We start from the raw sequence: 26,134 nt of genomic DNA, 5'->3' as shown, positions 1-26,134 counted from the left end.
CAGTGGTGTGGTGAACCTACCCACTACAGCACAATGTCATATTCTGCAATGTCTTAACTATGAACAATGTCATATCATTCTACTATTATTTAAACCGTCTCTTTATTTGCCAATCTGAAATGGTATAAATTGACAGCACACTAACCATTGATACTTATGAGTTCTTGATCTGTAATCCAGTGGTGTCGTGAAGCTGCCAACTCCTTCACAATGTCATTTCCTGCCATGTCTTGACCTGAACAATACCATATTATGTGAATGCAATTTTAAACTGTGTCACTTTATTCGTCAGTAAGAAATGTGATGAATTGTCAGCACTGATACGTTTATGTGCAAAACTTGTCATTTGTCTGCTTGTTTATCTTTCAGAGTGAGGAAGATATAAGTGTTGAACAAGCACAGTCTCATCATCTTGCTCAGCTGCTTGCGCTGCAGCTCCCCAGCAGGGCTAACCTTTCTTGAACTCTATTGAAGTGTTGTTGGTTTTGTATATTATTTTGTCGACGTGTTTATGTGCACTGGTGGCGATCTTTGATGCCCAGTGTATGTAATCTGTTGTCTGCTTGTGCTTTATTATCATAGTGGCAAACTTTGATGCCCAGTGGATGTAATATGCCGTAATTTCTTTATTGTATAGTCTAGGTTTTTTCTTATTCACGATGCTGCAGTTATTTTACTGTACATATATTCTGTCTTCGTAGTAAACTGGCCAAACCATAAAATTACGGTACATAATCGGGCCGTCATGCAATCACGATGCAGGTTGGGCCTGAAACGTGTCGAACAGCTCACGGGCCGGCAGCAGCCCGAAATGAACCCCGACCCATGATTGTGCGAATCAAATCACGGGCTTCTAACAGGCCAAAATTGTCTCGGTCCTTGTTTCGCCCAATCAGATATCGGCTGCGAGGAGGCTGGATGCAAACCGGGCCGTAGTTAGGCCCAACTATATGACGGGCTTTTAACATGCCGAAATTAATATATGGCCGAAATGTTAAACGGGCCCTTAACAGGCCAGAACTAATATCAGGCCGAATTACTAAGTGGGCCTTTAGCAAGTGGGCCCAAAAGCATAGTGTCCAGTTGACGGGCCGAATCTGATATGGGCCATAATTGAGCCCAAAGCCTCTTAAAGGGCTGGACCTCATCTTGGCCGTAATTTGGCCCAGAACGTGTTAGGCTTTTAACGGGCCGGATCTCATATGGGCCACTATTAGGCCCGGAGCGTGGCAGGCCAATAATGGACCGGATCAAATATGGGCCGGCATTTGGCCCAAAACATGGCAACCAGTTAATGGGCCGGCCTACTAGGGTCCTCAAAATCTCGTGGGCCTACAGCTGGGCCGGCCCATTAATGTCGGCGAAATCTCGTGGGCCTTTAGCTGGGCCGGTCCATTATGATCCGCAAGAATCTTGTGGGCCTTTACCTGGGCCGGCCCATTATGGAACACAAAAATCTTGTGGGCCTTTACCTGGGATGACCCATTATGGCCCGCAAAATCTTTTGGGCCTTTAGCTGGGCCAGCCCATTATGGTCCACAAAATCTCGTGGGCCTTTAGCTAGGCCGGCCCATTATGGACCGCAAAATCTTGTGGGCCTTCAGTTGGGCCGGCCCATTTAAACTTGATGGGCCGGTCCATGTGTCAACATATCATAGCCGCGTCTCGCCCATTGGATGAGTGACACCTGTGCCAACGCGGACCTGACACGTGTCTCCTCCAGCCAATGATGATTTTACACGTGGAAAATCCCCATTGGTCGGGGCTGTTAACGGGTTATCGGATCAAAAACCCGACCCGATAGCTTAACGGTGTTCCGTTATGGTGGATGCCACGTGTCGGTCACCCTTGACGAAAGCACTTCTGTGACGCGCGATTTATCGTCATGGAAGTGGACACTTCTGTGATGATAATTTTGGTAATGTCATGGAACACTTCTACGACAGCGCATGTATGACTATCTTGATTCTGTCATAAAATCGTCATCGATGTAAATGCATGACAGAAAAAAAGACCTACTGTGACAAACACGTATCATCACGGAAGTGTATTTTTTTGTAGTGATAGCTAATATGGACATTAATGGTGCACCATGTATTTGTTAGCAGTGGCGCACCAAATACAGGTGCGCCATTATTGACATATTACTAATGGCGCACCTGGTGTGTGGTGTGCCATTAGTAGTTTTGAAAAAAAAATAAAAAAATTGTTAGCAGTGGCGCACTAGGGGATAGTACGCCATTACTAGTTCACATAGTAATGGCGCACCACACCCACCGTGCACCATTAGTAGTTTTGAAAAAAAATAAAAAAAATGTTAGTAGTAGCGCACCATGGAACAGTGCGCCACAACTAGTAATGGCGCACTGTCCCATGGTGCGCCACTACTACCATGGGAAAGTTACATACGAATCAATGATTAGGGCTACAGTGAGATGGATGGTGGTGTGGACGGCGGTGAGGAAGAAGATGTGGTGGAGGAGATTGGGGAGGGGGTGTTCCACCAAGCGCAAGAAAAAGTGCGCACGAGATCAAAGAACTACACGCAATTGGAAGATCAAGTCTTCATCAAGGCTTGGGAATCCGTGTCTCTTGATGCGCGCACCAACACTGACTAAACCGGCATGCGGTATTGGGAAAGGATAGAGGACCAGTTCTTCCGAATGATGGCAAAGTATTCCTTGAGGACGCCACACACCTATAGGTCACTCCAAGGTCGTTGGGATGTGATCAAGCAGATTTGTAGCCATTAGAGTGGTTACTTGGAGCAAGTTCGCAATGCACCTCCAAGTGGTACCGTTAAAGCCAATTATGTGAGTTTGTTTTGTAGGACAAAATTGCGTAGTAAAGGTACAAGGACATGAAGCTTCCAATGGCAAGTCATTTACACTAGAGCATTATTGGAAATTGCTTCAAAATAGTGAGAAGTGGAAGTTGATTGACAAAGAATCCCCACCCAAGAGAGGTTCACTCATGAATTAACATGGTAAATTGGATTAGCCTTCAAGCATGCATGAACGTGGTAAATTGGATTCCGCCATTTGGTGCAGCACCCATTGAAGGATTATGTCGATGTCAATGTCAATGTTGAAAACATCGAGGTCACCTCCGTAATGTCAACTGGAAGTTAACTGTGATCATTAATAGATGCTGGCATGTGTCGACTGTCGACTAAACATGGATGCGATTAGCCTACAGCGTCCTTGAGAATTCTAAGTCACCAACAGGCTATTGAGATATCCACGCAGAAAAAGAAGAAGCATGCTAGTAAGATAAAAATCTATCGCATGTAGCTCTATAAATAACCACCACATGGAAGCTTTCACTAGCAACCCACATCATCTCAGTCTCTCATAATGGCAGGCACAAAACTAGTAGCTCTTAGTTTTATTGTTCTCTTGAGCATTGGATTAGGCAATGCTGCAAGGGTGACTAGATATGCTAGTACCTATGGAACGGGCTATGGAGGAGGGGAGGGCGGGGGTGAAGTGAGTGGTGATGGCTCAGGTTCTGGAGCTGGGTCTGGGTCTGGCCAGAGTTCTAGCAGTGGTGTACATGCAAACGGAGCCGATGGAGGCAGAGGGGGTGGTAGTAGCCAATACGGTGGCATTGTTTCTGGGAGGGGATCGGGTCTCGGTGCAGGCTGGTCAGTATAGTGAAGGAAGAAATGGGGATGTTGGTGGATTTTCTAGCACTAGTGGTACCGGCGGCGGCGTTGGTGGAGGACAAGCGACCGAAGGTCAGGGAGCTAGTGGCCATGGATCAGGCAAAGGTATTGCATCTGGCTCTAGCGACGCCACTAATAACTACTACCCTGGAAACAGTAATGCGGAGGCTCATGCTAATGGCGCACCACACACCAGGTGCGCCATTAGTAACCCTAGTGCTAAATGCACCCCCCGGTGGACCGCCTGTTTAGTTTAAAAAAATTAAAAAAATGATGGAAATGTCAAAAAATAAAAGAAAATAAGTTTGCCATGTGATATGTGGTCTAGTTGTCGGGAAAATTTACAAATATTAATTTTGACGTTATTTGCAAAATCTCTCTGGAATTTAGTAAAATGGGCATAACTTTTGCATACGAACTCGGATAGAAAAGTTTTCTATATGAAAAATCATCTACTCGAAAAGTTACATACGTATCAGTGATTAGGGCTACAGTGAGATGGATGGTGGCGTGGACAGTCACGGTGAGGAAGAAGATGAGGTGGAGGAGATTGGGGAGGGGGTGTTTGACCAAGCGCAAGCAAAAGTGCGCACGAGATCAAAGAACTACACGCAATTGGAAGATCAAGTCTTGATCAAGGCTTGGGAATCCGTGTCTCTTGGTGCGCGCACCGGCACTAACTAAACCGGCATGCAGTATTGGGAAAGGATAGAGGACCAGTTCTTCTGAATGATGGAAAAGTATTCCTTGAGGACGCCACACACATATAGGTCACTCCAAGGTCGTTGGGATGTGATCAAGCAGATTTGTAGCCATTAGAGTGGTTACTTGGAGAAAGTTCACAATGCACCTCCAAGTGGTACCATTGAAGCCAATTATGTGAGTTTGTTTTGTAGGACAAAATGGCACAATAAAGGTACAAGGACATTAAGCTTCCAATGGCAAGTCTTTTACACTAGAGCAATGGGAAATTGCTTCAAAATAGTGAGAAGTGGAAGTTGATTGAAAAAGAATCCCCACCCAAGAGAGGTTCACTCAACAATGAACGTGGTAAATTGGATTAGCCTTCAAGCATCCATGAACGTGGTAAATTGGATTCCGCCATTTGGTGCAGCACCCACTAGAGGAATATGCCGATGTCAATGTCAATGTTGAAAACTTCGAGGTCACCTCCGCAATGTCAATTGGAAGTTAATTGTGATCATTAATAGATGCTAGCATGTGTCGACTATCGACTGAACATGGATGCGATTAGCCTGCAGCTTCCTTGAAAATTCTAAGTCACCAACAGGCTATTAAGATATCCGCGCAGAAAAAGAAGAAGAATGCTAGTAAGATAAAAATCTATCGCCTGTAGATCTATAAATAACCACCACATGGAAGCTTTCACAAGCAACCCACATCATCTCGGTCTCTCATAATGGCAGGCACAAAACTAGTAGCTCTTAGTTTTATTGTTCTCTTGAGCATTGGATTAGGCAATGCTGCAAGGGTGACTAGATATGCTAGGACCTACGGAATGTGCTATGCAGGAGGGGAGGGCGGGGTTGAAGTGAGTGGTGCTGGCTCAGGTTCTGGAGCTGGGTCTGGGTCTGGCCAGAGTTCTATCTGTGGTGTACAGGCAAACGGTGCTGGTGGAGGCAGAGGGGTGGGAGTAGCCAATACGGTGGCATTGGTTCGAGGTGGGGATCGGGTCTCGGTACAGGCTAGTCAGTATTGTGAAGGAAGAAATAGGGATGTTGGTGGATTTTCTAGCACTGGTGGTACCGGCGGCGGCGTTGGTGGTGGACAACTGACCGGAGGTCAGGGATCTATTGGCCATGGATCAGGCAAAGGTATTGCATCCGGCTCTAGTGATGCCACTAATAACTACTACAGTAGAAACAGTAATGCGGAGGCACATGCTAATAGTGCACCACACACCAGGTGCGCCATTAGTAACCCTGGTGCTAAATGCACCCCCCGGTGGACCGCCTTTTCAGTTTAAAAAAATAAAAAAATGATGGAAATGTCAAAAAAAGAACAAGTTTCCCATGTGATATGTGGTCTAGTTGTTGGGAAAATTTACAAATATTAATTTTGACTTTATTTGCAAAATCTCTCTAGAATTTAGTAAAATGGGCATAACTTTTGCATATGAACTCGGATTAAAAAGTTTTCTATATGAAAAATCATCTACTCAAAAAGTTACATACGAATCAGTGCTTAGGGATACAATGAGATGGATGGTGGTGTGGACGGTCACAGTGAGGAAGAAGATGAGGTGGAGGAGATTGGGGAGGGGGTGTTCGACCAAGCATAAGCAAAAGTGCGCACGAGATCAAAGAACTGCACGCAATTGGAAGATCAAGTCTTGATCAAGGCTTGGGAATCCGTGTCTCTTGATGCATGCACCGGCACTGACTAAACCGACATGCGGTATTGGGAAAGGATAGAGGACCAGTTCTTCCGAATGATGGCAAAGTATTCCTTGAGGACGCCACACACCTATAGGTCACTCCACGGTCGTTGGGATGTGATCAAGCAGGTTTGTAGCCATTAGAGTGGTTACTTCGAGCAAGTTCGCAATGCACCTCCAAGTGGTACCATTGAAGCCAATTATGTGAGTTTGTTTTGTAGGACAAAATTGCGCAATAAAGGTACAAGGAAATGAAGCTTCCAATGGCAAGTCATTTACAGTAGAGCATTGTTGGAAATTGCTTCAAAATAGTGAGAAGTGGAAGTTGATTGATACAGAATCCCCACCCAAGAGAGGTTCACTCATCAATGAACGTGGTAAACTGGATTAGCCTTCAAGCATGCATGAACGTGGTAAACTGGATTCCGCCATTAGGTGCAGCACCCACTAAAGGAATATGCCGATGTCAATGTCAATGTTGAAAACTTTGAGGTCACCTCCGCAATGTCAACTGGAAGTTAACGGTGCTCATTAATAGATGCTGGCATGTGTCGACTGTTGACTGAACATGGATGCGATTAGCCTGCAGCCTCCTTGAAAATTCAAAGTCACCAACAGGCTATTAAGATATCCGCGCAGAAAAAGAAGAAGCATGCTAGAAAGATAAAAATCCATCGCCTGTTGCTCTATAAATAACCACCACATGGAAGCTTTCACTAGCAACCCACATCATCTCGGTCTCTCATAGTGGCTGGCACAAAACTAGTAGCTCTTAGTTTTATTGTTCTCTTGAGCATTGGATTAGGCAATGCTGCAAGGGTGACTAGATATGCTAGTACCTATGGAACGGGCTATGGAGGAGGGGAGGGTGGGGTGAAGTGAGTGGTGCTGGCTCAGGATCTGGAGCTGGGTCTGGGTCTGGCCAGAGTTCTAGCAGTGGTGTACATGCAAACGGTGCCGGTGGAGGCGGAGGGGGTGGTAGTAGCCAATACGGTGGCATTGTTTCTGGGAGGGGATCGGGTCTCGGTGCAGGCTGGTCAGTATAGTGAAGGAAGAAATGGGGATGTTGGTGGATTTTCTAGCACTGGTGGTACCGGCGGCGGCGTTGGTGGAGGACAAGCGACCGGAGGTCAGGGATCTAGTGGCCATGGATCAGGCAAAGGTATTGCATCTGGCTCTAGCGACGCCACTAATAACTACTACACTGGAAACAGTAATGCGGAGGCAAATGCTAATGGCGCACCACACACCAGGTGCGCCATTAGTAACCCTGGTGCTAAATGCACCCCCCGGTGGACCGCCTTTTCAGTTTAAAAAAATAAAAAAATGATGGAAACGTCAAAAAAAAGAAAATAAGTTTCCCATGTGATATGTGGTCTAGTTGTTGGGAAAATTTACAAATATTAATTCGACTTTATTTGCAAAATCTCTCTGGAATTTAGTAAAATGGACATAACTTTTGCATACGAACTCGGAATAAAAAGTTTTCTATATGAAAAATCATCTACTCGAAAATTTACATATGAATCAGTGATTAGGGCTACAGTGAGATGGATGGTGGTGTGGACGGTCACGGTGAGGAAGAAGATGAGGTGGAAGAGATTGGGGAGGGGGTGTTCGACCAAGTGCAAGCAAAAGTGTGCACGGGATCAAAGAACTGCACGCAATTGGAAGATCAAGTCTTGATCAGGGCTTGGGAATCCGTGTCTCTTGATGCGTGCACCGGCACTGACTAAACCGGCATGCGGTATTGAGAAAGGATAGAGGACCAGTTCTTCCGAATGATGGCAAAGTATTCCTTGAGGATGCCACACACCTATAGGTCACTCCACGGTCGTTGGGATGTGATCAAGCAGGTTTGTAGCCATTAGAGTGGTTACTTCGAGCAAGTTCGCAATGCACCTCCAAGTGGTACCATTGAAGCCAATTATGTGAGTTTGTTTTATAGGAAAAAATTGCACAATAAAGGTACAAGGACATGAAGCTTCCAATGGCAAGTCATTTACACTAGAGCATTGTTGGAAATTTCTTCAAAATAGTGAGAAGTGGAAGTTGATTGACAAAGAATCCCCACCCAAGAGAGGTTCACTCATCAATGAACGTGGTAAACTGGATTAGCCTTCAAGCATCCATGAACGTGGTAAACTGGATTCCACGATTAGGTGCAGCACCCACTAAAGGAATATGACGATGTCAATGTCAATGTTGAAAACTTCAAGGTCACCTCCACAATGTCAACTGGAAGTTAACGGTGCTCATTAATAGATGATGGCATGTGTCGACTGTCGACTGAACATGGATGCGATTAGCCTGCAGCCTCCTTGAAAATTCAAAGTCACCAACATGCTATTAAGATATCCGCGCAGAAAAAGAAGAAGCATGCTAGAAAGATAAAAATCTATCGCATGTAGCTCTATAAATAACCACCACATGGAAGCTTTCACTAGCAACCCACATCATCTCGGTCTCTCATAATGGCAGGCACAAAACTAGTAGCTCTTATTTTTATTGTTCTCTTGAGCATTGGATTAGGCAATGCTGCAAGGGTGACTAGATATGCTAGTACCTACGGAACGGGCTATGGAGGAGGGGACGGCGGGGTGAAGTGAGTGGTGCTGGCTCAGGTTCTGGAGCTGGGTCTGGGTCTGGCCAGAGTTCTAGAAGTGTTGTACATGGAAACGGTGCCGGTGGAGGCGGAGGGGGTGATAGTAGCCAATACGGTGGCATTGTTTCTAGGAGGGGATCGGGTCTCGGTGCAGGCTGGTCAGTATAGTGAAGGAAGAAATGGGGATCTTGGTGGATTTTCTAGCACTGGTGGTACCGGCAGCGACGTTGGTGGAGCACAAGCGACCGGAGGTCAGGGATCTAGTGGCCATGGATCAGGCAAAGGTATTGCATCCGGCTCTAGCGACGCCACTAATAACTACTACACTGGAAACAGTAATGCAGAGGCACATGCTAATGGCGCACTGCACACCAGGTGTGCCATTAGTAACCCTGGTGCTAAATGCACCCCCCCGGTGGACCGCCTTTTCAGTTTAAAAAAATAAAAAAATGATGGAAATGTCAAAAAAAGAACAAGTTTCCCATGTGATATGTGGTCTAGTTGTTGGGAAAATTTACAAATATTAATTTCGACTTTATTTGCAAAATCTCTCTGGAATTTAGTAAAATGGACATAACTTTTGCATACGAACTCGGAATAAAAAGTTTTCTATATGAAAAATCATCTACTCGAAAATTTACATATGAATCAGTGATTAGGGCTACAGTGAGATGGATGGTGGTGTGGACGGTCACGGTGAGGAAGAAGATGAGGTGGAAGAGATTGGGGAGGGGGTGTTCGACCAAGCGCAAGCAAAAGTGCGCACGAGATCAAAGAACTGCACGCAATTGGAAGATCATGTCTTGATCAAGGCTTGGGAATCCATGTCTCTTGATGCGCGCACCGGCACTGACTAAACCGGCATGAGGTATTGCGAAAGGATAGAGGACCAGTTGTTCCGAATGATGGCAAAGTATTCCTTGAGGACGCCACACACCTATAGGTCACTCCAAGGTCGTTGGGATGTGATCAAGCAGATTTGTAGACATTAGAGTGGTTACTTGGAGCAAGTTCGCAATGCACCTCCAAGTGGTACCGTTGAAGCCAATTATGTGAGTTTGTTTTGTAGGACAAAATTGCGCAATAAAGGTACAAGGACATGAAGCTTCCAATGGCAAGTCATTTACACTAGAGCATTGTTGGAAATTGCTTCAAAATAGTGACAAGTGGAAGTTGATTGACAAAGAATCCCCACCCAAGATATGTTCACAAATCAATGAACGTGGTAAATTGGATTAGCCTTCAAGCATCCATGAACGTGGTAAACTGGATTCCGCCATTAGGTGCAGCACCCACTAAAGGAATATGCCGATGTCAATGTTGAAAACTTCGAGGTCACCTCCGCAATGTCAACTGGAAGTTAACTATGATCATTAATAGATGCTGGCATGCGTCGACTGTCGATTGAACATGCATGCGATTAGCCTGCAGCCTCCTTGAAAATTCTAAGTCACCAACAGGCTATTAAGATATCCGCGCAGAAAAAGAAGAAGCATGCTAGTAGGATAAAAATCTATCGCCTGTAGCTGTATAAATAACGACCACATGGAAGCTTTCACTAGCAACCCACATCATCTCAGTCTCTCATGATGGCAGGCACAAAACTAGTAGCTCTTAGTTTTATTGTTCTCTTGGGCATTGGATTAGGCAATGCTGGATGGGTGACTAGATATGCTAGTACCTACGGAACGGGCTATGGAGGAGGGGAGGGCGGGGGTGAAGTGAGTGGTGTTGGCTCAGGTTCTGGAGCTGGGTCTGGATCTGGCCAGAGTTGTAGCAGTGGCGTACATGCAAACGGTGTCGGTGCAGGCGGAGGGAGTGGGAGTAGCACTACAAAAAAAGACACATCCATGACATTTTGGGCCGAACGAATTTTTTTTATCATACATATGACACTTCTATGAGAATAATTGTAACAAAACCCGGTATCATCCTAGATGTGGTGGGCTCCTACTTCTATGACAAAAAATCATGACAGAAAATGGGCTTTTCGTCCTGGGCGGGCCGGAGGCGCAGCTGCATGACATTCTTTGGGCCGTCCATGACGGAAAAAACCGTGGTAGAAGCGAGGGGGGGGATTTCGGGAGTTCCCGGTTACGGTGGGAGGTCAGGGGCCGAGCGATGCACGTTTCTCTCGTACACGTACGCGCGTGTGTGCGAGGCGTTGGCTCTAACTGAACCCGAGCGAGGCGTTGGGCTCTAACTGAACCCGAGCGATTGCACTGCAGGCTACGCGTTACTGAACCCGAGCGATCGATCGATGGCTGTGAACTGAACCCGATCGATTGATTCCTTCGCTACTGCTGCTAACTGAAGCCGATCGATGCTGCCTCTGGGATGAACAGTGAGTGTTGCGAGGGGGGGGGTTGGATGAAGAGTGAGCGGTGGCGTTGCCTCTGGATGAACAGGATCCCGTGGTGTGGTGGAGGGCTGGATGAACAGTAGACGGTGGAGGGGTGCCCATGAAGGGGTGGTTGAACAGGACCCCATGGTGTGGAGGGCTGGATAAACAGTAGACAGTTGAGTGGTGGTTGAACAGTAGCCGGTGGAGTAGCGCGCGGTGGAGGCTGGATGAACAGGAGCCCGTGGAGGCTGGAGGAGGTCGACGGTAGCCCGTGGAGGCTGGAGGAGGTCGACGGTGGAGATGAACAGTATCCCGTGGAGTCCCGTTTTGCGGTACGCCACACCCCTCCCGATGAACAGGACCCCCGTTTCGTCCGTAGCGCTCCAACACAAATCTGTTTCATCCGTTTTGCGGTACGCCACACCCCTCCCGATCAATAGGACCCCCGTTTCGACCGTAGGAGGTCCGTTTCCTCCGTTTTGCGGTACGGCACACCCCTCCCGATCAACAGGACCCCCGTTTCGCCCGTAGGAGGTCTGTTTCCTTCGTTTTGCGGTACGCCAGACCCCTCCCAATCAACAGGACCCCGTTCCGAATGTAGGAGGTCCGTTTCTTCGGTTGTGCGGTATGCCAGGCCTCATTTCCATTGCCTATTCCGTCCAAGCCCTCCCGATAACACGATCACGCATTCCATTCCGACCCAGCTGGTTGGCTCCCACGCGTTCCATTGCCTCCCGATGAACACGATGCATTCCATTGCCTCCCCATGAACACGACACATTCCGTTGCCTCCCCATGAACACAACGACGACATTGTTTCTCCGTTCCGACCCAGCCATGTACACGAGCCCTGGCCGTACGTATGCGCGAGTAGGTGTTTGAGAACCCGCCCGTATGTACACATACGTGGCTGTATTTTCTTTCTTGCACCCTGGCCGCTGTACATACATGTACATGCTACGTGTGCGCCTCTACTACGACACGTACGTGCCTCTACTACGACACGTGCGCGCCTCTACATCCACCAGTATATATGTACGTACACGTTCTTCGATCAGGTGGGTCCTGACTGTCAGGCACTTCCTTGACTGCGAAGATGTAGCTGGTGGTTCCCAGCAGTCAGGGGAGCGAATCGTTTTTTTGCCCGGACGCACTTCCTTGCGTGCGTAGATGTAGCTGGTGGGTCTCAGCAATCAGGGGCAAAATGTTTTTTTCGCGAAATACGGTGGCCCATCCGGTGGGTCCCTGCTATCAGGTGGAGGAATAATTATTTTGCACGTAATAAGGAGGCACTTCCTTGCTGCGGCCATGGACCCAGCTGTTAGCCACTCCACGTAGAGTCCGCGTTCGATGGAAGCCGTTCCTTGACCACGTTGACCATGCCGCGCCGAGAGCACCAGGGCGGTGAACGATGGCGAGGCCTAGGAAGGGGACGACGCGGAGCCGGGGAAGACGCGACAGTGGATGCCCATGCGTAGAGGAGTACGAGGGTTCACTGGTTCGCTGCGGTGTGAGGTTGCCATCTCTGTAGAATAACAGGGGGTGTAGGTGAGTAGAGGGATGGCCTGGCCAGCGGTGGGAGTAGTAGGGGGTGAGGCCTCCGCCGCATCGCAGCCGGCCACGGGAGGCAGGAGCACGAGGCACGATCGGCGCTGGTTTGGGCGGCTGGAGCAAGAAGACCAGAGGTTGAAGAAGCACTACGGCCGTTGGATGGACATTGTACGGTCACTGGAGTTAGAATCGTGCATATTGACTAAGTTGACAAAGCCCTCTGTCCCCTCAACTTAGTAGCCCACAAGTCTGCCTGCCACTATACTGGGTCCCAGCTAACAGGGGGAGTATTCATTTTTTTTCATAATAAGGAGGCATTCCTTGCGTGCGAAGATATAGCTCACTACGAGAAATTTGTTAATCCGTGACGGATTTCTCATGACGTTCTCCTGAACCATCATGGCAACCGTCATGGATCTGAAAGATGCGAATGGGCCTCGAGACGATAGGTCCATTATGATGGACGTTGAAGGACCGTCACGAAAACCGTCATGGATTAACCAGATGGGCCTAGTCGGGCCTAACTTTTTCTGTTTATACACCATTCAGACCGTCATGGGTGGGCTCCTGCTGTGCGTGCTATTTTGATTGGCCTACATGTCAGTCGAATGCATTAATGAATAGGAGAAAAGTTGTAAAACGAACAGAGCGTGCGTGAAAAGGGCAATTTTAAGTCCCCAGCATGGGGAGTGAAAATTTTCGAGCCAGCCCATTTAAGTACAGAGTCCACACCGGCCTAACCCTAATCTCTTCTCCTCCCATGCCAACCATCAGCCGCCGCCGCCAGTCCACCTTCCCTCCTCGCGTCGCTCCATGTCGCCGCCTGCGGCGCCGGCTTTGAACCACCATGCGCCAGGCCCCTCCCATCGACGAGCCCATCTGTTCGCCCATCCGATGGGGTAAACGACTATGCCCCCCATTCCTCTTCTCGTGGTAGTCGCTGTGTCTCTTGTCCCCCTTTCTATTCTCATGGCTGCCGATCTGCTATCTTTGTAGGGAGAGATGTCATTTTTCATGAAGGTTGGATCCAAGTTCCTTGCACATAGTGGAGTCACCAAGGCCCGTGCCCCTGCCATGCTCGGTCTGACTGTGGGCGTTCCATCTTGGGGCTTCAGCAGCAGCCGACGGCCTCCAACTAATCTTGGGCGCACTGTAAGTTTCCCTTTCCATCTCTTGGTAGATTGGATGTCTTTTGGACTGTTGGTGGACTGGAGGTGTCTTGACCTGTTGATAGGTTGGAGGTGACTTGATTTGTTGGTTGATTTGTGGTTGTTGGGTTGATTTGTGGTCTTGATCTGTTGGTAGAGTGGAGGGGTCTTGATCTGTTGTTGGTAGAGTGGAGAGGTCTTGATCTGTCATTGGTAGAGTGGAGAGGTCTTGATCTGTCGGTATAGGGGATAAGGATCGATTATAGTGGAACTGGAAGGGATCGATTGGACTGTCCTGGTCAGGGGATTGATTGGAGGGACCTGGACAATATACTAGCATTGTTAAGGGCAATTGTTGCTTTACTTCCCAATCACAGCAGCACATGTTTTCAGTTTTTCAAGAGATATGTGGTTAATCAAGAGCTAATCTGTAGTAAAGTAGATGTTGGTAGTGAATTGATTGTTTTGAGGATGCTATCCTATCTATTATCTATGACTTGTTCAATCTAGAGTATGTCTGCAGTAACTATACATAATTTATCAAAGTTCTTTGTCTAGAGTTACTCTATAGTAACAATTCATGGCCTATTTGAGCGTGACAAGTTGAAGTTTTCGTTGAAGCTACTGTAGTACTCTACAGTCACTATGCTGATTGTCTGTTGGTTGAGGCCTCTTGTCCCCATGGGTATCAGTCCCACACCGGACTCCTCCCTGTCTACCTCACTCCATGCCCTTCCCATGCAGATCGTGCCCCCGAGTTGCGGCGGCCCAGTCCTGCCTCTCAAGTTAATGCGGCAGTAGTGGCGGCGGTACCGACAGCTAGGTATTGAACCCCCTGACGTCACCGGCGGCGGGCACAGATCCAGCTCCATCCGGTGGTGAGACACACATGCGCGCTTCTCCTCGGATGGTCAGTGGCAAGTCTGAGGGGAACACGGACGTGTCCTTCATGCACAATGATGGCACCAGCCGCATCGATTTCATCTAGTGAGTGCAGCTCGGCAAATTTCTTGCTTTTACTTGAGTTCCAGATTTATACTTTTGTTTGGATTCCATTGCTGGATGTTGTCTCTGGGATTTGTCCATTGCTGCAACTTCAATCTTCACTGGATGGAAATACCGTTGGTTGTTAGTACGACAGTGCAAGAAATCCAGTAGTGTGAATTAAAACCTGCAAGTTCTTAACCATCTCTTATTGATTTCAAGTCTTGCTGAAGCTATCCATGAGAGCCATTTCCTCTCCTACACAATTGGTGCCATTGGAACTGAATATCTCATGACAAAGTCACGCACAGGGGCAGTACTCTCCCTCACTCGGCTTTGCTTAACCACACTCGACCATTTTTTGCTTAACAATTTCTTCATTTGGCATCATAAAAGCATGCATTTCTCATTAGAGAAGCTGAACATTGCATAAACTTTTGAATTTTTTAGCCGCATCTTGGCATTATTCTGAACTGAATCATGACAAGAACACATGACTTGAATTTCTCAGTACACATCTGCACCATTAATCACAACAACAACAACAAAAATTTCACATAACCCATATATACAACAGAATGTTATTTTACACAACCTGACGACTTCCACTGGTTAGACGGCTTTTGTATGTAAACTTATATAACTTTTATGTATTGTAGGCAGCTCCTTGCAATGTACAGTGCAGTGCCTGATCTAGTACAAATGCCGTCCCAATGGATATGGGCATTTACAGCTGATTTGAGAGCCTTTGGGATATGACTACTATCACTATCACCAAGAGGATAGTTTCTAAAAATGAAGCCATGTAGGTAACTATCATAGTGATGCATCAGATTGCTGTTTTTGGCGTATTTACATGGCCTGAACTGTTCCTGCTGCAATACTTGCAGTTTTGTGATGTGTGTTTTGTTACTGTCACTTATACGTCAACTTGAGGCTTTGTAGGTTCTTTATATTTATAAGCACTTGTACCTCTGCCTACCTCCTCTGCTATGAGCTCGTGCTTGAACCATACACTGTTTCATGTAGACTACTAACTTGCATGAGCCTGAAGAATGGATTAATTTAGCAAGTAGGAATTCAGTTTTTTCTTGCATGAGCTGTTGCACCTCTAGTTTGTTCTATTGTATCCTAGACGGTGAGGGAAATTGAAGGAAGTATTTTGTAGTGCATCAATTTTTGGGTTAATATGCATATCACATATACATATATATTTCACATGTTTAGTTGTGGTAATTTTCTTGATTAATATGCACAACGTAGCCTGTTTCACTTAGTAATTTTTTAGTGTTTGATTTGATAGGTATGGTAGAGAAGTGAATCTATGACGGTGATGTCGATAGTTGGCTGCCAGTGTGACCAACAAATATGCTGAGATAACAGGCAGTTGATGGAACCGTCGAAGTCGAGCCAGGTCAGCAAATCGTGAATCTGAACACCCCTGCTTCATAAGTGCACTCTGAATGATGTTGTTGGCCTGAAACTGAAAGCCATTTAATCTGTATACCATGTGCTTCCGGGCATCCTTGCTGCTAGGAAACTAAATTTGTATAGCACTAGGTGTCTGCACTATAACTTTGTTTATCATGCATGCAGTATGACATTAAAACAGTACACGTCTTAGCATATGTTGTTTTGCCGCTGATGCATATATACATGCTTGCACTAATATACATGAAGAGATGATTAATCATCTCTCACATATTAAGCCTACTGCTATGCTGCCACCTGCTAACTTGATTGATTCGTCCTCAAGTGCCTATTTTGGCTTTTTTTTCTTCATATTGTTGTGTTATGAACAAATTGCAATTCTTTGTACTTGATAGTGAGGTTATTTATATATTTGAACTAGTTATTGCTGGCCAGAATGTGTGAAGCATGCTATTTCTTACAATGCATATATGATGGCATACCTGTATATGAATTACTTCATTTACCAAGCATTCTTTTACAATCAAGTGAAAGTTCAATTAATAAATTTACTTTTATTACATGTTTGTGTGAGTGAGATTATGTATATTTGATTAGTTATTCTTCCTTAGCTTAGATCAATGTTATTTTTCATTCGTAGGCACTGCAAGATTTAATAATTTTGGATAACATATAGTTCATTTTTATTTTTGTTGTAATTCTCTTATTTCTATGGTCTATTCATATGTATAAATATCTAACAAGGTTCTTGTAAATATGCCAGGTAATATTAGGTAGCGAGCTACTTGTTGCTACCATCACAATTAGCCACGACGCCACAATCAAGCTGCCATCATAATCAGCCACGACGCCAAGACATGATAGTTGCCACAGGAGGACCGATGGAAAGAACATGAATAACAACCTCAATGCTTTGTATGTTATGTTGGATGTAAAATGGATTGTACTGGTTCCTAACCTTGCTGTGTGATATATTGTCAATCTATGCTGTAAGTTCTTATTTCATAGAGGATTTTATAAACTGCTATGTTGTATTTACATACCGATGGCTGCAAACTGGATCAACTATGTAATGTCCTGACACTTTGCAAATGCTTCCTCTTGGGCCAAAATTGGTACTTGGATTTGTGAGATGCATTATGCTAAAAACATGCTTGCTCAAAATTAGGCAAAAATAAATGGGCTAATGAGGCAGAAATGAATAGGCTAATGGGCTCGGCCAAATTTAAATTTTGCCCAAATCAATGACGATTTTTGTGACGGAAATGAGTATTCACGTAGGCAGACATGTCATTTGAATTGGTCAATTGAAAATCCACGTGGCGTCAGTCCATGACGGAATGTTCCCGTCACAGAGGTTTGGGCTTGGGCGGGCCTGGGGCAGATCCATGACGGTCAAGAACCGTCAAGGAAGGTACGACGTGAAATTATGACGCGATACACATGACAGATTTCAGATCTGTCATGTACGGGCACCCATGACAGATTTCCGTTGATCCGTGACGGACTAGATCCGTCATGTATTAACAGATTTCTTGTAGTGGCTGGTGGGTCCAAGCTGTCAGCGGCGGTAATGTTTTTTTCACGAAATACAGAGGCCCTTTCGGTGGGTCCCTGATGTCAGGTGGAGGAATCATTATTTTGCACGTAATAAGGAGGCATTTCCTTGCGTGCGGCCGTGGACCCAACTGTCGGCCTCTCCACGTACAGTCCACTTCAGATGCATGTTGGTAGTTGACCATGTTGACCAGGCCGCGCCGAGAGCACCAGGGCGGTGGACGATGGCGAGGCCTAGGAAGGGAATGACACAGAGGCAGGGAAGACTCGGCAGTTGTTTCCCACACGGAGGGGAGTACGACTGTACGAGGGTTTACTGGTTCGTCTACCATCGCCGGAGAATAACAGCAGGTGTGGGTGAGTAGAGGGATGGCTAGGCCAGCGATGGGAGTACGGTGGGGCGGTGAGGCCTGCGCGGCAGCACAGCCGGCCGCGGGGAGGAGGGAGCAGGCATTCCCGTTGGCGCTTGTATGAGCGGCTGGAGCAGGAAGAGTGGAGATTGAAGAAGCACGCCGACCGTTCAATGGACATCCAACAGTCACTGCTTGTGCGTCCACCTTTTTTTAGGAAAGCCTCAAATCTGTGGAAAACAGCATACAACCGATTTGCCATTATTTCTAATAATTTACAGCCCATTTGCTATTTATTAAGGTTTTTTTGGACCCCATATTCTTTTTGTTAGCATTACAGCCCATATTGTGGCCACGGTTAAAAAATTATACGAAATTTTGCATATTTCGGTGCGGTCCGAACTGTTTTTAATCCCGAAATTTCGACTCACATTCAAACTGATTTTAAAAATAAATTTATGTCAATATAAAATCTAACCAATTCTCCATGCATAAAAATTAATGTAATTTAAAATCTCGAAATGAAAAAAATATATTTGAAACTAATTGCCGGTTTGATGTGTTTTAAAAATGTACTGCCCATTTCTCATTACTGATAGGCCATCTTATCGGCCAACCAAATAAAGCTCTCCTCGTCTTGAAAGATTTGCAGCCCAACAGGCCTGACAAAGCGACTTACTTGGCAAATCACAAAAAAACTGGGTTGTGGCCGTGGACCCAGCTGTCAGCCTCTCCACGTACAGTACTCGATGGAAGTCGGTCGTTGACCACATTGACCACGCCGCGCCAAGAGCACCAAGGCGGTGGACGACGGCGAGGCCTAGGAAGGGGACGATGCGGAGCCGGGGAAGACGCGGCAGTGGATGCCCACGCGGAGAGGAGTACGAGGGTTCACTGGTTCGGCTGCGGCGTGAGGCTGTCGTCGCCGCAGAATAACAGGGGGTGTGGGTGAGTAGAGGGATACCCTGGGCCAGCGGTGGGAGTAGTAGGGGGTGGTGAGGCCTCCGCGGCATCACAGCCAGCCACGAGAGGCAGGAGCACGCGGCGCGACCGGCGCTGCTTTGGGCGGCTGGAGCAAGAAGATGAGAGATTGAAGAAGGATGTCGGCCGTTGGATGTAAATCCAACGCCTTCTTAGGCTTCGACCTACTGGCCCACATGTCAGCCAGTCCATTTGTTTTTAGTCCATTTGGTGGGCTGGGTGAAACAATGATGTAGCATCTATGCAGCCCATTTAAATCCCATTTGCATTTTTCTCGAAATCCGCGGACTTGCTGGGCTGGGTGAAAATATCATGTTGGGCTAGACGGAGAAATGTTATATAAACATAAACACATGATTGCATGTCAGTAAAATATTTGCAAGCTTATGTATGCAATCACTAGGAGTTAACTTGCCAAGTTATATATAAACAATTATTATTATTATTTTGTAAGAACTTCCAACTTACGAAATAAAATATCATTTTAATTTGATGAGTTAATAGTACATGGGGTATTATTATTTTTTAGGCTAGACGTGGGACAGTTGAGTTGGTTCTAGGGGAAAGTACTGGGAGAAAACTCAGTTTACATCGAAAAAGAAAGTGGGAGAAAATTCAGAGACCTGCTGGGTCCACCTGAGGAGGGGAATATGTTGGGAGGAAGGAGATTCAAAGCACGACAGCCGAGTGAACTAGTTTTTTTTACGGACAAGTGAACTAGTTTACATACATAAGCAAATAGCCACTAAAAAAAGCAATCAAGTTAATGGGTTCTTAAAAGAAATATTTCGGACAAAACATATAATTATGACACATAGGCTAATGCATGAAACACTCAGATGATAAAGGTGCTTATAAACAGATAAAGTACAACATCTAGACCTTCCTGGCACGCTTGATCATGACGCTGCGTCTGTCCGTGTACTCGTCAATTACGGGAAGTAGACACGCCCTCATGTCCAAGATCTGCATGTACATGTCGTAGCATGTGTATGCGTCCTTGGCCGCGTAGGTTATGTAGGCTAGATTCAGAGGTATCTTCCATGTGTTCAGGTCGTCTTCTTTCATGTTGGCGTATCAGGGGTTGATGATGGTCTCAGCGAGGTCAACCACGGAGTCCTTCTTCAGCCTGTTGCTGATGATCTTGTATTGCTTCTGGATGTCGACAAGCCGGTTGCACCAGATGGCCGAATCGTCGCGTTCTTCCTTCTCTCCACCGTAGCGAAGGTGCAGTCGGCACTGCCGATGAAATGGGCGAATGCTCCAGAACCTGGTGCAGCCATAGGACTGAGGCGAGGCAGAGCTTTACCGAGTCTATATCGTTGGTGTACATCACATTCAACTTGGTGCAGCCATAGGACTGAACGGTGAACTCAAAGGGGAACTCCTTGCTGAAGTCCATATCCAGCAGGCTCACCCCTCGGATCACCATTGGAGTCTCATTGAGTGAACGAGTGTGTAGGCGGGGGTAGCAGTTCATTTTTCAGCTCTTGGGGAACTGAATTGAACATTAAGCTGAGTGTGTATAGGCGACAACAGTTACTACCCCTCCATCATCCGATGCACGCCCTGCAGAAGATGCACCCTCGACAACACGTCGGTTCACGAGCGGGTCTGTATTGGTACTGTAATAACAGGAGTTAGTGGTCACTTTACTTAAATTTAATTAGCTTTAATATAAATTTATACTTAAAACAAGCAATGCATTCGCTCGTTCTATCAGTGCCACATGATCAACATGCACAACAATTAGAATTATTATTCTCAGGACGCACACGATCAGCACATTTGTCGCACTTTCACAAAGATAATACTACCAAGTTTGAATTGTTTCTTATGGTTGTTGTCCTCTGCATCATCATGCCGTGTTTCCCAGCTTGCAAGATTCAGAACCAACAACTAAGATCCAAATAATAAGTACAACAAATATGCCTACACATCTCATTGATTCCCAACTTGCAAGATTCAGAACCAACCAATAAGATCCAAATAATAAGTACAACAAAGATGCCTACACATCTCATTGATTCCCAGCTTGCAAGATTCAGAACCAACAAATAAGATTCAAATAATAAGTACAACAAAGATGCCTACACATCTCACTGATTCCCAGCTTGCAAGATTCAGAACCAACCCATTAGAGCCTTTTGATAAAGTGAATATCGGGATTAAATCCATCTTGTCTAGGCATGTCATACAATCGAAGAACTTGGCGAATGCTCTTGACCGTCACAACATCTATAGTTGAGTATTCATGTTTGCACAGCATGTTTGCACAGCACAAACAAGGAGACAGGAGAGCATGATTTCGCTTTAATAGCGGCCTCCTTGAACTGAACCTCCAGCTCTACTTGGATGAGGTCTGCCTAGAGTTCCATGATTCAATTCATGCGCCTTTTTCTGCAGTTCACCTGAAATGAAGCAAAGATTGCATCATTCAGCTAGCAATAAGTACTTGCTCTTGTGAGCTGGTAGGTTCTTCTTTAGTAGTTGCACTAAAATTGAGGAACATTAAAGTTGGTTGTCCGGCTCATGTAAGGTGCAACTATAATTTTCTTATCCTTTTGTGCAGTTCCACTAAAATAAAGTGCCATTGTGGTGACAGTGACGGCTCCATCTTGCAAAGGCTAATAAAATGTTGCACGAGATTACCAGCAGAACTTGACGGAGACATTGGAAACTCCAATCACCATTTTGTGCAATTCCACCAAAATTGGGAGATGTTGCCCACGTGATATTTTAGTTGAACTGCACAAGACACTCATTCCAAAAAAAGTGTTTTGTGCAGTTCGCCAAAAGGTCACAATAGCAACAAGGTGAAATGGATATCCCTATCTGCACAAAAAGATAGAAAGTAAACATTTGCTAGTCAATAAGAATATACGAAACATATACAAAATGAAAAGAAGCATCTTAATTATGTTCATGGCAATCACACAAGGATAGTAGAAATTTTAAAACGTCAGCAATGCTTCATGTTACCAGACGCATTACGATCAATAATGAGATTCCTAAAATATGGGATTACTTTAATGGTGGCATTGCTTGTTTACTAGACATAGTAAATCAACAGCAGCTAAAGAGTTGGTTTAAGGGCATGGGACCGTGGGGACACTAGGACACTCAGCAGCGTAAAGGAGCAACTTACTTATCATACTGGGGAAAACAGTAGGAGTGCCATTTGTAACACAGTTTAATTGCATCTTATCACTGGAGGCATTAGATTAACAATAACACTGGTTAGACATGTCCCTAAGGTAACAGTGTGATCGCTTCATTTTACATGCGCCCTTACATTAACAACAGCAAAAGGTTGGTATAAGGACATGCGACAGTGGACACATCAGCACAATGTACCTATAAGGAGGCATAAAGTGGTGATGCCGAGTTTGTTCATGCTATGTGAGGGCATCAAACCTAATCCTGGAGACCTTGTACTATGTGAGGGCAGCAAATCTAATCCTAGAGACCTTTTACTATGTGAGGGCAGCAAATCTAATCCTGGAGACCTTTTACTATGTGAGGGCAACAAATCTAATCCTGAGACCTTTTACTATGTGAGGGCAGCAAATCTAATCCTGAGACCTTTTACTATGTGAGGGCAACAAATCTAATCCTGGAGACCTTTTACTATTTGATGGCAGCAAATCTAATCCTAGACATACTCTCTTGACTTGTCCACCAGCCGCCACTTTCTATCCTTTTTTCAACCAATAATAGATATGTTCCTTATCCAGTTTGTACTGTGTTTTCTCATTATTTCCCTTTCAACCAAGAGACCGGTTGGGTATCCGGTCTCTACTACTTTCACCATATTATTTCCTCTTTGAATCAAGTCCTAGATTCATGCTACAACTTTCCCCCCTTTCTTCGTTGTTTAAACAAAGCCCTAGATTCAAATGCATGAAGTAGCTTTACCTCTAATAATACTAAATATTTAGGTGGCTTTGGAAGAGCTGATGGGAGTAGAAAAAGATGCACATGCAGACACATGGGGAGCTGGGGTAGTAGAGCAAGGCCGCTTTCGAAGAACTTATACCTGAGGGTCGCCGGCATGTCGGTGGCGGCAGGTCAGATCTGCGAACAATACAACAGGGAGGAAGAAGGGTCAGAGTACCTCCTGAGCCGGCCCTGTGTCGGAGAGAACGGCACGGGCAGAGGATCGGGCCCCTCCGGCAGCTGTGGGTTTCCTCCCTCGACGGCGATGACCGCGTGAATGATGCCTGTGGTCGCCAGCACAGTGTGGAAACGCTGCGCGGTGCAGGGACGCAGGCTGGCACCTTGGATGATTTGGCACAGCCGACTGCCGCTCGCGTCCATCGCTCCATAGGTGCTTGTGGCTTCTGGTCACTTGGTCTTGGATTGGAGTGAGCAGTGTTGCGCAGAGACTTGGGAGTAGATGGATTGGAGTGGTGGGGCTATACTAGCAAGTAGTTGCACGTACTAGTACAATAGTGGGCTCACATAGCAATTTTGACTGATGCAAGAGCCTGGCTATATGCGTGCTCCAATGTTCGCAACTGCAACGTTCGGTTTGCGCTTGGCTCTTTGCCTCTTCGAGAAGACGAACAATGATGTTACTACTACTACTTCTACAGTGTCGAATCCACTGCTGCATGTCCGTCCACCGCGAGCGGGACGGATAGCTTGCTGTAGAAGTACTACTAAGCAAAAGCCTGTCCTTGTTTGCGAGCAACCGCGCGCATGGGTGAGGGAGAAGGTGTGTAGTAAAATCAAACTTCTCCTTGTTGTACGAGTTGACGCGACACATCATAGCACTGGCCCCACATGCTTGCCTCTAAACTTGGCTGAAAGACCCGCAGTGTACAATATATTTGCTGCAACCTCTAACATTTACCCATCACAAATTAAAATATATGTGGTCGTATGCATCGTTCTGATGCAGAGGCCGGGGAGTCCCCTGTCATGGAATTGTCATGGCAGATGTCCTAGAGCAAGGACTTAGTCGTAGGGCCATCGCACTAGGAAGCTTAAAGGGGTTAATCGGGACAAAGGACACGAGAGGGTTTTATACTAGTTCGGCCCCTTACGATGAAGGTAAAAGCCTACGTCTAGTTGGGATTGGTATTGCTGGGGTTTTCATCACCAAGAGGCTACAACTCGCCGACTTGGTTATCGACTTGTTGTTACTTGCCCTAAGCCGCCGCCGGTTCATCCCCTTATATACATGGGTTGACGCCTAGTGGCCTACAGAGTCCCGGCCGGCTCATAATCGTGTCCGGCTCGGTGGCTTCCTTTACATGCCTTTCTTTACAAGTCTTTCCTTACATACGGCGGTTTACAATATCGGGCCTTAAGCCGCCTCCAGGCCCTTGGGCCTTCTATAAGGTTTAATAAACTATCGTCTTGAATGTTTACTGGGCTTCTTGCGAAACCCTCCATTGGGGTTGACCCGGCCCCTCCTTGGCGGGTCATGACTGATAGTAATATCCCCAACATTAGGCCCCAGGTTGACTTTAAATTTCATTATTTATCAATCTTCAATACTTATACAAAAATCCATCTTCTTATCTTCGTTGAAGTTTTCGTAACCCGTCGTGACGTCATCCCTTGAAAACGCAAAGAACTTTCATGACGTCATCTCCCAATGGATCTTTTATCTTTAATGCTTCCCGAGAATCGAGGCGTCTGTGTAGCTAGATAACCATTATTCGGCTCTCCTCGATTTTCGCGCCCATCTGTTCACATCTTTCCTTATAAATAGGCACGCCTCGGCCTTCTCATTCTCCTCTCTTGCTCCATCTTCTTCCTCTCGCGCACTCCCTGCTGCTCGAGCTTCGCTGCTGCCGCGCTTCACCTCCGTCTCTGTCGACGTTGGCCGCTGCATCAACCTGAACCGATCCAGAGAACAGGGGCGATCTCCGCAGAAGACCTGTGACTGTAAGTTTCTCTTCTTTTCACTTCTCAGATCTGCACTTAGGGTTTCCAGATTCTTTCGTGTTCTTCCGAGTTCATCGCACTCCCTCGTAGTTTTTCCACCGCAGGCCTCTTCTTGATCCATATATATATACATATATATATATATATATATATATATATATATATATATGCTCATGCGATAGTGTTCTTGTGCCTTTTCTTGATCCACAGATCCCTTTCTCTGTTTTCAAAGGCTGCATTAGAACTTACATACTCTTCTGCGCTGAACTTTTTTAGGTCTAGAATTTTTTCATTTTGAATAGCCATTTGATCTGGAATAATACCAAACAATTTAAGAAACTTGTTTGTCTAAACACTTAGCTGAAATTGCCTTCTTCAAATATCTGTAGTCATGGCGGCTTATCATGCCGGGTTAATTTTCCTTATATGTCATTAGCCCTTAACTAAGCCGCCATTACTTGTTTGTATCTTCATTACTTAACTGTCAATCTCACCATTAAACTGAACCGGCATATTGCTTTTCTTTTCAGTTCTTCTTTACCCATCATGCCATCCAAAGCACCAACCATCTGTAACTGGGTTCCCTCAACCGTAACTGAGGAACGTTTGAAAGAGTTCTTCACCATAGGATTTATGCCAGCGAAAAGTATCATGTCTTACCGTGCCCCTGACTCGGAAGAAGAACGGCCCAACCCAAGAGGCGGCGAAGTGATCGTTTTCATTGACCATATGAACCGCGGCTTCTCACCGCCCGGCTCAAAGTTCTTCAGAGTGGTCCTCCACTTTTTCAAGCTCCATCCTCAAGATATCGGGCCTAATTCCATATCTAACATCTGTAACTTCCAAGTACTCTGTGAAGTATATCTTCAACAAGAGCCGGCCGTGGAGTTGTTTAGAGAATACTTTTATCTGAACCGGCAGAACGAGTGCACCAACGGCCTTAGCTTAGAGCTTGGAGGCATATCAATTCAGCGTCGGAAGGGTGCCGTCTTCTCCCTCATTGTCTTACCAAGTCACCCAAAGGACTAGAACCAGACTTGGTTCTACTGCCAGGACACTTCACCAGCAAACGAGAAGCCACAGCCGGGTTATCGCCCCGATCGTCTTGACTCCAAGTTCACGCTTCCTGATAAGCTTACCGTCGCTGAACGCAAGAGGCTGATACCATCCATCAAAAGGATCAATGCTCTGTTGGGGAACGGGTTAACTAGAGTTGA

The 26,134-nt window shown here is 46.0% G+C and overlaps 1 long non-coding RNA gene and 1 pseudogene across 2 annotated transcripts; both read left to right on the top strand.

Annotated features, from left to right (window-relative positions):
- Nucleotides 1-3,347: 3,347 nt before the first annotated feature.
- LOC125554635 lies at nucleotides 3,348-7,379 on the top strand (annotated as a pseudogene).
- A 5,896-nt stretch (nucleotides 7,380-13,275) lies between these two features.
- LOC125550869 lies at nucleotides 13,276-17,240 on the top strand. Of its 2 annotated transcripts, none has more exons than XR_007301984.1 (6): nucleotides 13,276-13,464; nucleotides 13,562-13,717; nucleotides 14,458-14,700; nucleotides 15,357-15,502; nucleotides 16,001-16,111; nucleotides 16,892-17,240. It is a non-coding gene; the product is annotated as an uncharacterized LOC125550869 (long non-coding RNA). The 2 variants fall into 2 exon arrangements; XR_007301983.1 differs by having other exon boundaries at nucleotides 15,357-15,506.
- Nucleotides 17,241-26,134: the final 8,894 nt, after the last annotated feature.

The sequence above is a fragment of the Triticum urartu genome, chromosome 4 (genome assembly GCF_003073215.2).
Source record: "Triticum urartu cultivar G1812 chromosome 4, Tu2.1, whole genome shotgun sequence".
NCBI lineage: Eukaryota > Viridiplantae > Streptophyta > Magnoliopsida > Poales > Poaceae > Triticum > Triticum urartu.
Note: the sequence above shows the minus strand (reverse complement) of the source record. Positions and strands in the feature narration are given on the sequence as shown.